The 14,740-nt window shown below is 39.6% G+C and overlaps 1 long non-coding RNA gene across 4 annotated transcripts in view; it reads right to left on the bottom strand.

Moving 5' to 3' along the window:
* LOC137629661 (uncharacterized) overlaps window positions 1-14,740 on the bottom strand; it is a 77,380-nt gene that overhangs the window by 14,994 nt on the left and 47,646 nt on the right. For 3 of the 4 annotated variants that reach the window (XR_011041574.1, XR_011041572.1, XR_011041575.1), the window contains exon 4: window positions 11,765-14,388. This is a non-coding gene — a long non-coding RNA (uncharacterized lncRNA). Of the gene's footprint in view, window positions 1-11,764; window positions 14,389-14,740 lie in introns of those variants that run through there. The other variant, XR_011041573.1, reaches the window with a different exon arrangement.

The following is a 14,740-nucleotide window of genomic DNA, read 5'->3' as shown; positions in this document are numbered from 1 at the left end:
AATAAGACCACGCATTCTTAGACATGGGCAAAGAGGGCTTTTTAACGGAGCACCATAAAGCCTCTGAACAACCTCGTCGCGGTTTAGTTCTGGATAAACAAAATTTAAGAGCTCTAACGGGGCACAGCACTCTTTCAACTTCATTCCCCACAATCTCAGAAAGACTGGGGATTTCAAATGATTTAGGCCAAGGACGAGACGGAAGTTCATTCTTGGCCAAAAAACCAAGTTGAAGAGCGCATACTGCTTTATTAGCGGAGAAGCCGATGTTCTTGCTAAAAGCACGTATCTCACTAACCCTTTTAGCCGAAGCCAAGCTCACCAAAAAAAAAGTGTCTTGAGGGTAAGATCCTTCAGGGAGGCTGAATTTAATGGTTCAAACCTGTCTGACATAAGGAACTGTAGGACCACGTCCAAGTTCCAAGCAGGAGTCGAAATATGACACTCCTTGGAAGTCTCGAAAGACTTAAGCAGGTCTTGGAGATCTTTGTAATTAGAAAGATCCAAACCCTTATGCCTGAAAACAGAAGCTAACATGCTTCTGTAGCCTTTAATGGTGGATGCAGAGAGGGAGCGACCGTTTCTCAGATAAAGCAGAAAATCCGCAATCTGCGCTACAGAGGCACTTGGAAGAGGAAATAGAGGAGGACTTGCACCAGTCTCTAAATACCTCCCATTTCGACTGATAGATCCTGATGGTAGAGGATCTTCTAGCCCTCACGATCGCTCTAGCTGCCTCCTTCGAAAACCCTCGAGCTCAAGAGAGTCTTTCGATAGTCTGAAGGCAGTTAGACGAAGCGTGGGGAGGCTTTGATGAAATCTCTTTACGTGAGGCTGTCGCAAGAGATCCATCCGTAACGGCAGACTTCTTGGAACATCTACCAGCCATAGAAGTACTTCTGTGAACCACTCTCTCGCGGGCCAGAGTGGAGCAACCAACGTCAACCTGGTCCCTTCGTGAGAGGTGAATTTCTGCAGCACCTTGTTTAGGATCTTGAAAGGTGGAAAGGCATAAACGTCCAGGTGAGACCAGTCCAGCAGGAAAGCGTCTATGTGGGCTGCCTCTGGATCTGGAACTGGAAAGCAGTAAGTCGAGAGCCTCTTTGTCAGTGAAGTCGCAAAAAGATCTATGGTGGGTTGACCCCATGTCATCCATAGCTTTTCGCACACAGTCTTATGCAACGTCCACTCCATGGAGATGACTTGTCCTCTTCTGCTGAGGCAGTCCGCCAAGACATTCATTTTTCCTTGCACAAATCTTGCCAAAGGAGAAATGTTACTTGCCTTAAATGGAGTTCCTTCTGATCCCTGGACCAAAGACCCGAGCATTCCAGACTGTCCAGTGGAGCTCCCTAACCCAAATCCGATGCATCTGAATACAACACATGGTTTGGGTTCTTGATCGCAAGAGAAAGACCTTCTCGAAGTCTGATGTTGTTGTCCCACCAAGTCAGACATGTCTAGACTGAGTTGGAGATTGGGAAAGAGATACTCTCTAAGCCCTTCTCCTTGTTCCAATGGTTTAGGTGAAATTGGAGAGGGCAAAGGTTGAGTCTCCCCAGAGATAAACTACTCCAGCGATGAAAGAGTTCCCATGAGGCTCGTTCAAACTCTTACAAAGCAACTGTTTTTCTCTTGCAAGTGAAGGACTTTTAACAGAGCTTGTTCCATTCTTGTGGGAGACGAAAAGGCCCGAAAAAACCGACACTGTATCTCCATTCCCAAATAAAGAATAGTCTGGGATGGAGTACTGTAAGTTACGACTTCTCTACGTTCACTATGAGACCTAGCTCCTTGGTTAGGTATAATGTCCATTAGAGGCTCTCCAGACAGCGATTCAATGACGACGCCCTGATTAGCCAGTCGTCAAAATAAAGGAAGGCTCTGAATCCCAAAAAAATGTAGAAAGCTTGCTACATTTTGCAAGGGCCTTGTAAAAACAAGAGGAGCAGGAATGAGGCCGAAGCACAGTGCTCGAAATTGGTACATTACTTTCCCGTTCACAAACCTCAGATGTTGTTGAAAGTTTGGATGAATCGGGATGTAGAAGTATGCATCCTGAAGGTCGAGAGAGACCATCCAGTCGCCTTCCCTTACTGCTGCCAAGACAGATTTGGTAGTCTTCATCGTGAACTTTGTCTTGACAATGAACACATTGAGCGCACTTACATCTCAAGTACTTCTGCAGTGAACGTGGCTGCCAGATCATTGGAGCCATCCCTGATAGCCTTGTTCCTGCATTGAACGTGGCTGCCAGATCATTGGAGCCATCCCTGATAGCCTTGTTCATGCATGACATAATTGTACAGCAATACATTGACAACTGGAGAGACCTTCTTACCTAAGGCTCCCAGTGACCAATCCAACAAATAAAAAACTTCAAACGCTCGAAAAAACTCCTAACAGGAGATGGTCTAGCTCTGAAGCAGACCATAAAATCTTGGAGCGTCTCATGGCTAGACGAGGAGGAGAGTCCACTAGGCTTAAGAAGTCTCCCTGGGCAGAGGCAGGAGCTCCCAAGCCGAGAACTTCTCCTCGAGCTTCTCCTGTATTCCAACCAGTCTCCCAGTAAGAGCATGGCCCTCTTGGAAGAACAAGAGAGAACTGACTTCGTAAATGTAGGAGTCGAAGAAAGTCATGCCAAGAGTAAACTCAGACGGCGGAGCAGCAGTTACAAAACGAGTAGGACAAAATTTCACTAAAGAAATTCATAATTAAAAAACAAGGGATTGTTGGACCACCCTAGGTTACTCATCTTCTGAATGACTCCCCAAAGCTACATTAGTTGAAAGGGGGTCATCAACTTCTTCAGAAGGCACATCATCTGATAAATCTAAAGTCTTGCTAGAAGGAGATTTATATTCAGAATGACGTGAAGGAAAAGCCTGACAGGCTACATCAACTTGTATATGAACAGAAGTTAAAGTTGGAGGGTCGATGTCACGTTGTGACTGCAGAGAATGTTATTCTACTACACGTCGTGACAGAAGTAACTGACGTTCAAACGTCCCGTAGTAACAGCGGTGACTGCTGTTCGATGCTATATCGTGACTACGATGACTGACCCTCGACGTCACGTCATGTCTACGGTGTCTACCGCTCAACGTCACGTCGTGTCTGCGGTGTCTGCAGCCCAACGTCACGCTGTGACTGCGGTGGCTGACGTTCAAAGCGATCAAAATTACATCGAGATTTATGCTCCGCATCTCGTTAAACAGCAAAGCTGTCACTAGGGATAACGTCAGCGTGGCGTAACAAAGCTCGTCTAGAAGGTTGAAGACCCGAATCACGTATCCCAGAACTGTGACATACACAAAGCAAAGGATCCTTTCGCACAGGAACAGGATCGAAAGCTTCTATTAAAGAAAAAGGCTTTAACAGCATATCTTGCAAAACACTTAACTTCGGATCAACCTGTGACTGCGGTGGCTGACGCTCAAACGTCACGTAGTAACAGCGGTGACTGCTGATCGATGCTATATCGTGACTACAGTGACTGACACTCGACGTCACGTTGTGTCTACGGTGTCTACCGCTCAACGTCACGTCGAGTCTGTGGCAGAAACGTCTGTACATGAACGTCATCGCTATGAACGGGACTCTTATGACTACAGCTAAGACGTTGAACTTGTTCTGAAGGAACTAATAAACGTTTCAAACATCTCGAAACTTTACGCCCAGGCTTTTAAAGAGATGAATCATCGGAAGACGAGGAGAAACTTCGTCTCTCCTGTCTTATGGCAAGGACATGCTTGACGAGCAACGTCTGATACCTTTGAGGGAACGTCTGTTCGTTGGTTTACACTCCTCACTCCCTTAGGTCCTACGACATTCCTTCTCCCTGGTGCAGGGGAGCCTGAAAGAGGTCTCGGACTAGGCAAGTGACAAGCACGAACAAACGAACCCTCCGCAACACAGAACATGTTTTTGCACTTACTTCACTGATATCACATTTTTTAATAATTTCACATTAGACATGAATAAAAACTGATTTCTACCTAAAGCACGCAATTCTCCCTTAAATAAAAAGGTTAGAATTGCAAAATGAGTCTTATAATGTAAGCACATTAGTACAAAATGAAACACACATGCAAAAATCAATAAACATATACATATATATCGAATAAAACGGAAATATATAAAGTTAAAAAGATCAGTAACTGGGAATGAGACTAAACACTAGTTCACTAAGGACTGCGTTTTCAATCTCTCACCGTACAGTGCCTTGGGACGAGAATAAAAACTAAAACGTTTTATCCTTTCTCCCCGTACAGAGACTTGGGACGAGAGTAAAAAACTCAAGCGAGAACAACGTTACTCGCTCCCAAACTCCTTGTACAGAGACTTGGGACGAGAATAAAGATTCTCTCTCTCTCTCTCTCTCTCTCTCTCTCTCTCTCTCTCTCTCTCTCTCTCTCTCTCTCTCTCTCTCTCTCTCAAGAGAATGGCCCACTCACCCTTCATCAATAACAGGTTATTTGACTAAAGGAAAAAAGTGAAAGGACTCAGAAATTGAAATTTAACATGTTCCTTTAAATTAGTATGTAAAAAACTTCAGTTTGAAAGAAGAATGAACAAAACGTCAAAATCGATTTACTCTTTCTGCAAAGTGAAACCATGATTCTCTCTTTCTCTATCATAACGATAGAGCGCAAACTGCGTAGCATAAATAAACCAAACGTTAGTTCATCTTTGAAAAACAGCACGAAGACTATTCAAAGAATAAATTTCTTAAAATATTTTCTAAAAATATTCATCTCATCACTCTTACAGAGCAACTGTTTTAATCTAAACAAAAATAAAAGTTGAATGGGCTCAACGTTGTTTAACTTCGTTTTCCAAGTTAGGACCGCCTACACAGAATAGGTAAAGGCCGCATATAAACAAAAACATAAAATTTATTTCGATGTTTAGTATAAATGGAAAGCTAATTGAAGAGGCCTAAGAAAGGCGGGTGAGATATAAAATATATAGAGGTAAATCTATAAATATCAACAATAATTTATAAAGTGATAAAATAATTACTAAAAGCCTTTAACACACTTCCGTACACTGAGGGCAGGGTCGGCCATCTTTTCTCTATGGAAAAACCAGAGCGAGATTAAAAAAGCAAGGGCAAAAACTTTTCCTCTCCTTTCAAAAGCATTTCTTTTGAAGATAGTATTGAATAATCCAACACGGCGAAAGCAATAAAACCAAAACCAAGTACTTCACCAATTCGGTCGAAAACTCGAGGTCATAAAGCGAGCGGAACCAACTTGTCGACAAGACCGACAGAGAAGAACTGGAGAAATTGACAAGTATATGCGGTATCTGGCCGATAGTCGGCGCTGGTGGTCACACCCGCAACCTTCACGGCGATCGGTCGCGAGTTTTTGGAATCTGTCGAGCCGTCGGAGACGTCAGCTATTATATATTCACCAGCTAAGTTTAATATTTAAAATTAGTAGTTATTGTTGGGCTTGGAAGGCATTCTCTGGTACATTTTCACCGGCCGCCACAGGTCGACCCAGAAAAGGGATTTTGACGAAGGAAAAATCTATTTCTGGGGAGAGACCTGTGGCGCCCGGTGAAACCCTTCCCCTTTATTTTACACTATCCCACCCTTTCCTTTCCAAGCCATCATGGCCAATACAGAAGGATGTTGTTCAGATGGCGCTCGCGTCGTGGCGAAGGAATTAACTAAATGGAAGACAACCTGTGAATAGTGGATTTCACGCGCCTTTGCTTTATACACGACACCCAAAATGTGCTCGCGCGAGGGTTGTAACCTCAGCATTCCATGCTTTTATCTTTCTCTGGTATAATTGGAAGGTTTTATCAGAAAAGATATATAAGAAGGACTCTTTTCACCGGGCGCCACAGGTCTCTCCCCAGAAATAGATTTTTCCTTCGTCAAAATCCCTTAATTGCAATAATTTTCTTTCTAACCAAAGTGGGCAGTAACCTTCTTGTCATCTGCCTTTAAGACATCTTAAAATGCTGAACACCCAAACAAATCAAATATTGTATTAGAAAACAAAAGGCCACTAAATGTTAATTTCCTTCTATGTCTGGAGCTCTTTCATGTGGTCAGGCACCAGCTGAACACATCTCTTCATAAGGGGAACCAGGGTGCCTATCAAATTCCTCAAAATCCTTATTCAAATCACAATCCTGCCCCAGCCACATGATACAAAGAGAATGATGATCATGATCGTCCAGAAGAAGTCCCCAATAAATTTCTATCAAAAAACCTTAAATCACAGAAAAATACAATTACAATCTGCATCCTGGGTAGGACAAAGGTCTGCTGCAAGTAAATGTGACGGGATAACTAAAACAATGAAACAACTATGGTGTGGTCACGCTCAAATAACAGCCTGTCAAAAAGAAAATTAAATCATACTTCACTTTAGTATTTCGATAGACATCAGCATTTAACCAAGATTGATTGATTGATTGATTGATTTAAAGTTTTCAGGCATCCTGACATCTAAGGTCATTGACGCCCGTAACATTTAATTCATGCATACAAAAATAAAAAATAAAATAAAATAAAAAATAAAAGAGTATTCAATTAAAATCATAAAAGTTGAATGTCATAAAAGTTAAATAGTTTTCAGAAGACCTGCTTCTGAAATAAATCTAAAAATGCCACTTGCATAGTAGGACACATCATTTCCAAGAATCTTGGCAAGGATGAACCTGCCACCTTCACCTCGAGCCTCAAACAAATATCTATTCCTTAAGTTGTTATAATTGGGGCATTCGGTCAACAAATGCCTCACTGTTAGAGGTACTAAACAGTCGTCACAATACGGTTGGTGTTGGCCCTTCAGCAGAAACTCGTGTGTCAACCGAGTGTGACCAATACGGAGACGACTCCCATTTTCGGGGCATCATATTATACCTCCAAGGAGATATGACATTTGTTACCTCTCGCATTTTATTCCCATCTAGGCTACCCCATTGCTGTTGCCATTTATTGAAAATCAATTTCTTGATGTCAGGTAAGAAATCATTACAGGGAATGGGATACCTTCTTGGCAGCAACTCGGATGCAGCCTTCTTAGCCAGTGAATCTGCCTTCTCATTCACCGACACACCTACATGTGCTGGAACCCAACAAAATCGAACTGTTATACCTCTCCGTCCAATAATAAAAAGCCATTCTAAAATCTTTAAAACTAGAGGGTTATTAGAATTAAAAACTTCTATAGCTTGAAGGACACTCCTTGCATCACTAAAAATTGTAAAATTACCCTCCTCCAACGCTATTTTCTCAATAGCGGTTAATATGCCATACAGTTCGGCAGTAAATATGGAAGCGGTCAGAGAAAGTGCACCTCTACAATTAAAACCATTACTATGTACTCCAAATCCAACGCCAGCATCAGATTTGGAGCCATCAGTATAGATAAAAGTTGATCCTCTATATTCTTTAACATGTTCATTAAAAAGAGACCTGGCTTCTAGGTCTGACATATTCTTCTTATCTCCAATAAAATATTTACAAAAAGATATCTCTGGTAATTTCCATGGAGGCGTTGATGATACCTTGAATGGAAGTACCTTACTTCTAATTATATCCAGACTATTTAATAATCGTTTCACCCGAAAGCCATAAGGTTGAGGAGATTTTGGGTGCAACTCAAAGTATGATGCGTGTCTTACAAGGCTTGCAGTCTGAAAGGCTAGAGAGTTAGGGAGTCTTTGCAATCTAAACCAATACCGAATAATGGAAGACATTCGGTAAAGGTCTAGAGGTAACTCTCCAGCATCAACAAGGAGACTTGGGATAGGCGAGGTTTTAAAAGCTCCTGTAGACAACCTAATACCTGCATGATGTATCGAGTCTAATATTTTTAACCGGCTTGGGGTGGCTGAAGAATATATTTCACATCCATAACTAATTTTGGAAAAAATCAAGGCCTTGTATAATTTTAAAATAGTATTGCAGTCTGTCCCCCATGATATATGGGATAATACTTTAAAGATATTCAGAGCTTCAACACATTTAGCTTTTAATGCTTTTAAGTAAGAAACCCATGTAAGCCTATAATCAAATATCAAACCTAAAAATTTAGCTTCACTTGCACATGGTATCCGTTGACCTTTAATGTATATATCCGGGTCTGGATGTACTCCTCGGATACGACAAAAATGGACAATGGTAGTTTTACTTGTCGAGAACTTAAATCCATTCATGTCAGCCCACTGGATAATTTTATCAATAGAGAGTTGGATTTTTCTCTCAACCATTGCCATTCTAGTGCCAGCAAATGATATTGAGAGATCATCCACAAATAATGTTGAGAGAACATCCCAGGGAATGACTGAGGATATCCCATCAATTGCTAGTGCAAACAGGGTTACACTCAGCACACTCCCCTGAGGAACTCCTTCTTCCTGACACTTACTCTCTAATAGAGTTTCCCCCACTCTCACTTGAAAAACTCTATGCAAAAGAAATGACTGAATAAATAGTGGTAGTTCTCCTTTTAATCCTAGTTCATTAATTGTTTTAAGTATACCATATCTCCATGTGGTATCATATGCCTTTTTAAGGTCGAAAAAAACTGTCACATGGTGCTGTTTGGAAGCAAAGGCTTCACAAATAGAGGACTCAGGTCTTATTAACACATCAGTTGTTGAGTGCATATTTCTGAATCCACATTGAATCGGTGATAAAATACCCTTCTTTTCAAGGTACTACATCAACCTTACATTGACCATCTTCTCCATGATTTTACATAAACACGAAGTCAATGCAATAGGTCGATAGCTTGCTGCTAAAAACTTGTCCTTACCGGATTTTAAAAAGGCTAAAATAATGGCTAGTTCCCAAACACTTGGGTAACTATGATCATGCCATATTCTATTAATAATACTTAAAATAAATAACTTTGTATTAAAATGTACATGTTTAACCATTGCATATGGAATTCCATCGGGTCCAGGAGCTGTATCGTTGCAAGTAGCGAGTGCGGAATCAAGTTCTCTTTCAGTAGAAGGAGAATTATACGATTCTTCCCTTCCTGTTGCAAAATTTTAAATTTTCTTTTCTTCAATGCTCCTGTACTGGTGACCAGGAGCTGCTACGCTCTTGCACGATACATTTGAAAAATGGTCAGCCAGGGCATTGCTAACTTCATTTCCTAGAGTCAAAAACTGACCATTCACTTTCAACACTGGTGGTGGGTTCGGGGTAAATTTGCCTGCAATTTTTTTTATTTTCCTCCATACAGAAGATGGTGGTGTTCTACTGTTAATGGAGGAAACAAAAGCCACCCAAGATTGGCGTCTAGCTTCTTTCATGGCACGACGGAACTGAGCTCTACATTTTTTATATGATATCAAATTTTCATCAGTACGGCGTCTACGCAATCTAGTCATAGAGATTTTCTGGTGGCTCTGTGCAAGGCTGTTAATTCTGAGGACCACCACGGGACTGGTCGTCTTTTGAATAGTCCTGTGGTTTTGGGAATCGAATTGATTCCTGCTGTATGAAGAGTTCCATTCAGTAGGTCTATGGCATCATCAATACTTTCAAACTGTTCTGCTCTCCCTTCGATTTCACTTAGCTCAGAAACTTTAACCTAGTCTGCCTTGTCTAGATTCCAACGTGGCGATCTTTGCAAAGGCGGACCCTTGTTGGTGTTTATAATGATTGGTGCATGATCACTAGTATGCCAATCATCTAATGTCCTCCAATCAAAATCAAGAAGGCAGTTAGAGCTTGCAATTGAAAGGGCAATGCATGACAAAGTACCTGTCTGAACATGGAAGTGCGTGGGCTCTCCTGTAATAAGGAGTCCCACATCCTCATTCTCCACAATTGATGAGATAATATTGCCCCTTGTGTTGGCCAAAACATCACCCCATAAAGGATGTCTACCATTCATATCTCCCAGTAAGAGAAAAGGTTGAGGGAGTTGTTGAATGACCTCTGCTAAATCATCATATAAAATATTATCATTTGGAGGCAAGTACAGAGAGCATATTGTATATTTTCTCCCAAAATCAATTTGTACAACTGCCTGCAGGGTTGTACGTATAGACATAGGTATTTGGGGAACATCTCGGCGAATGTACATGAGACTTCCACCATGGCTCCCTGCTTGTTGATTATATGGTGTTCTATAGCTAACATACTCTCGAGTTCTAGGAGTGTTAGAATCAAGCATACTTTCTTGTAGACATACAATCATGGGGGAAAGCTCATGAATTAGGAGCTTAAGTTCTTCATATTTCGCCCTTAAACCCTGACAGTTCCATTGCAAAATGGAGGAGAAAACTATGGATTATTTCTGGAAGACATCTTGGATGAGGTCTTCCCATTAGCAGTTTTTAATCTAACATTATTACCTGTAGGTTTCTTCAGAGGTGGTCTTGTTATGTTGGGTTTTACGTTTGTGTTTTTCTTTGTATCCTTTTTATCTATTTGTTGAGGTGGATGGTGGACCTCAACTTGAATTTCTGATTTATTCAGTTTATCTTCTGGTTCATTAGAAACATCAACAGACAAAACATCAAATTTATTTGATGTCATAACCTTAACGTTTCTAATGGAGGGTGGAGAGAGAGATGGAGGACTCTCTTTTCCTATTTATCGGTGGTGAGGATCTACCAGGTTTTTGCACCTTCCCTACCACAGGTGCACCTGGTAACTTTGTTTCGGGTGGAACTTCCATCAAATCAGGCAAGGACAGGGCCTGAGAGAGGTTAGTACTATTGCTGGTAATGGGGGATGAAGTTTGTATAGAAGTGGGCAGCGCCAGAGCTTTAATACACAGTGGCAAAGCCTTGGAAGACAATATGCTTACCTTGTCACGCAAAACTTTACTATCATTAGATGATGTATTTCTTTTCTTGGAGTTAATGGCAGCACTATGTGGGTTCGATGTCTCCTGTGGTATATTTTCTCTTGATTTCAGTGCCTTTGCATAGCTGTTTGGTTTTTCAGTAGTCTTTTGGCATGTCCTACACTTATATATTCTACATTGGATTTGTTGAGGGCTGCTTCTTCAAACTTATAAATCTCGCAGCTCCTGTCAGTGGATTTATGGTTTGAATTGCAGTTCAAACAGCTGGGCTCAAGTGTACACTCTCCATGACAAGGTTTGGAACAGATGCTACACATTTTTTCATTTTTACAAACTTTAGAAGGATGTCCAAATTTGAAACATTGTAAGGGTTTTTGTTTGAAAGGTCAAACTTTTATTCTTTCATTTTCAATATCGATGTGGAAAGGCACATCAGCATCCTGGAAAGTAAGGATAATCATTGACGTCCCAGGAATCTTGTGCACTTTCCACACTGTTAATGGGCACATGGCTAGTATTTCCTCTTCTGTAAATTCATACAGATCTTTATTGAAGACTACTCCCCTTCCGTAACTAAAGTTTAGGTGGGGTTTGACATCTAACATATCCTCATCACTGCTTGTCTTAAGGTTAGACAGTATAACTGATTGCGTGTATGATTTTGCATGGATTAAGAAGCTATTTTTCCCAAAGCGAGATATATCACCTGGTGCAATGGTTCCTACCTTTTTCTGAATTAGTTTGCTAATTCTAAAATAATTCCCATTACTCCCTTTAGGTTCAGCAACAAGCCACATTGGTGGTTTTGGCTTTCTTTGGGAGAGCATAGTTAAATTGATATCTTTCTCAAACCAGTCAGCAGGTCTATATACATCCAAACTGTTTGGTATCTTAACACATAGGGCACCCATGATATTTAAGTTATTTTGATATCATTGATATTACATATTGCGTTGAATGCTTATTCATGATTATTATAAGTTATCCATGAATGCCATTTTTCATTTTCAAGTTTCATTCTAATTTCTTTTATCACTCCATAGCATCTAAATGCTTTATATATCATATCATAATCAGTATTTATTGGAATTTGGGTAACATGAAGGATTCTTAGTTTCCCTTTGTTACCCGACTTAATTGGTTTTAAAACATTAGTAGAGGGGTCCTTTTTTGTTCCTAGGTCACCAACAGATTTTTCCTTAATGGAATTAGCAGAGGTCGTCAACAGTGCCGGGGGAGAGTCAGCGTATCCAGGGGATGGGGGTTCGTTACTTGAAGAATCCATTAGACAAGAGAGAGAGAAAAGGGTTAGTTTGATGTACCTGCTCGAGAATGTTAGGCCATCACTCGTCAGAAAGGAAATTTGCACTCTCCACTATCCGCACAATGAGAGTATACAGTACTTCCCAGATGGTCCACTCCATACCCTACCCGAAGGATAGCATCAAAACAGATATAGAGGCAAAGGTGTAAGCTGAACCCGCCTGTTAGGACTGAGACCAAGAGACTATGGAATCATCCTCCCCATATCTGTAATGACGGGCTTCCGGCCAAAAGCCGAGAGTCCTATCCCAAGCATTGGATCCCCCTGGATTCCGAAGACCCAACACTTGAGAATAGTTCCGCCAAAAAGGTCCAAACCATCTTCAGGATGGCTGAAATCATCCAATACTCTCACATATAGCTTTGAATGCAAACACCTCCTAACCGTGATACCTCCTCCCACTCATCAAAGCAGGCAGCAATAAAGGATGTATGAACATCCCCGCCGGGGATACAATGGATGTAGAAACATCCAAGCCATAGGAGAAAAAAAAGAAAAAAAAAAAATAATAATAATAAATATATATGTACATAATGTATACACATATATATAATGAGGGAAATTTTTCTCATAGAGTTTGGAAAGCAAGACGAAAGAAAGTTTATGAAATTAGGATAAGGTCGACGTAATATTGAGTAAAAGAAAAAGGTGAAGGAGAGAAATTTAGATTCGAACTGGGGGAGAAATTTCCCCAAGTTCGAGAGCCCTCTTGCCCGTCACCAAGTTTCAGCACGGGAATGAAATGCTGTGCTGAAACTCAATGACTTCAAGGCATTCTCTCATTACGAGGGTAACCAGGATTGAAAGAATTGCCATGAACATCAGGAAGATTCATAGAAATAAAAAAAGAGACATGTGACAATGTAGGATCATAGCAAACTGTATGTCCATCTACTCTCATAGAAGGCTGAAAATAACAAGCCTCTGCAGTACAATGCCATTGGGTGGAAAAGTAAATCTTTAAAATTCCACCAAAGTCTTAAGTAGATGATAAACCTAAATCTTCAGACAAGATACCCAGCACTATAGATTATTATTCCAACATACTAGAATAGCTACATGGAATTACACATGACAGTTTGTTAGAAATTATCAAGTGCAAATACAACAAGCTAAACAAATCAAGTGACATGAATTCCAGCAATAAATGTCATCTTATCTCTTGGATAATCAATCCCTAGATTTTATCACAATAATCCATGCTTCACCAATAAAAAAAAAAATACCACAGCAATAATTTCTTGCAAACTTTCACTAAGTATAAGCTATTTTTTAAAATCAAACTAATAAATATTCTAGTTATTTTTCAGAATGATAGCAATTCATTATTAATCATTTCCAAAAATCTTACCTTTGAACAGACAAGCTAATATGTGGTAAATCATGTTGCTGTTTTTAACCAATTAATAACCTGAATTAGAAAATACTTGAAGCCCTATTAGTTGAAATACACGCTAGTTAGTTGAAACAAGGTTTTATGGTTCACTGACAATTAAATTTGCAAGCAAGAGATAAAAAAACAAATCTAGTACCAAGATCCCTATAACTTCAAATTACTTAACTGGTCTATGATTTGCATCATTTGAATAAATGGCTCAAAGAAAACTAATTTTCATGAATGCCAATGCATTGATGAGATTGTGATTTAATTATGAGGCTTTAAGCAAATATAAAAAGGCTGATGATGTCTGAAATGACAATCTAAATTATCCAAATTAAAAGTAAATATATTTAACTGTGAATCGTAAAGATCTAGTATAAAAATAGAATTAAAATTATAATTTTAGATATGAGAGGAAATGCATGTAAATCATTAGGATCTAAGCAATCTTAATTTTACCACTAAAAAGTTTCAAGTGAGAAATTAATATATGTTTGCTAAAGTGATTCAGAAATTAATATGGAGAAGTTATATATATACAGTACATTGGAATTCAAATAAAATCAACAAAATAGCAATACACTTGCAGAGTTATATTAACTTTAAGAACCAACTTAATGATGAATCAACCAGCCAAAAAAAAAAGACAACTAAAGCCTCATAAAGACACACTTACAACTATTTTCAAACCCTAGAAACCTTCCCTATAACCATGCTCCATTCGATATAATCTTCCTGATTACTTCCTTGCTCCATTTGATACAATCTTCTTCATTATGCCATCTTCCGCTTAAGCACTCATCTTCTTGATTATAAAGTCCTTAATGTGATTGTAGATATAAAATTGTCCCATTTGAGCAAGCAAAGAGTTTAACCTGAAAGAAAGTCAGTGTTAGTCTCAATCATCTTTATAGATTTTTGATACTGTAATTGATACTCATTCAATTAAATAAAGTACTAATGAAAATATTCAAAAAAATCAAGGCAGCTTATCTTTAACATTGAAACTTTATACATCTGAATGCATTCCACCAGCAAACCCAAAGTTCTTTCCAATAAGTTATTCACCCCTCTGCACAACTTCTGACCTATGGATGCAGCAATTCATAACCCACCTCATGTGGTACTTGAAAAAGAAGAGCCATATTTTGACCTATTCTTTTTTTTTTTTTACTATGTATACAGTCTGCTAAAATCATTCAGCATCTAAATATGATATTTTAATTA

This window comes from Palaemon carinicauda, chromosome 37, assembly GCF_036898095.1.
Source record: "Palaemon carinicauda isolate YSFRI2023 chromosome 37, ASM3689809v2, whole genome shotgun sequence".
Classification (NCBI taxonomy): Eukaryota; Metazoa; Arthropoda; class Malacostraca; order Decapoda; family Palaemonidae; genus Palaemon; species Palaemon carinicauda.
The sequence above is the reverse complement of the archived record's forward strand: the minus strand, read 5'-3'. Positions and strand labels throughout refer to the sequence as shown.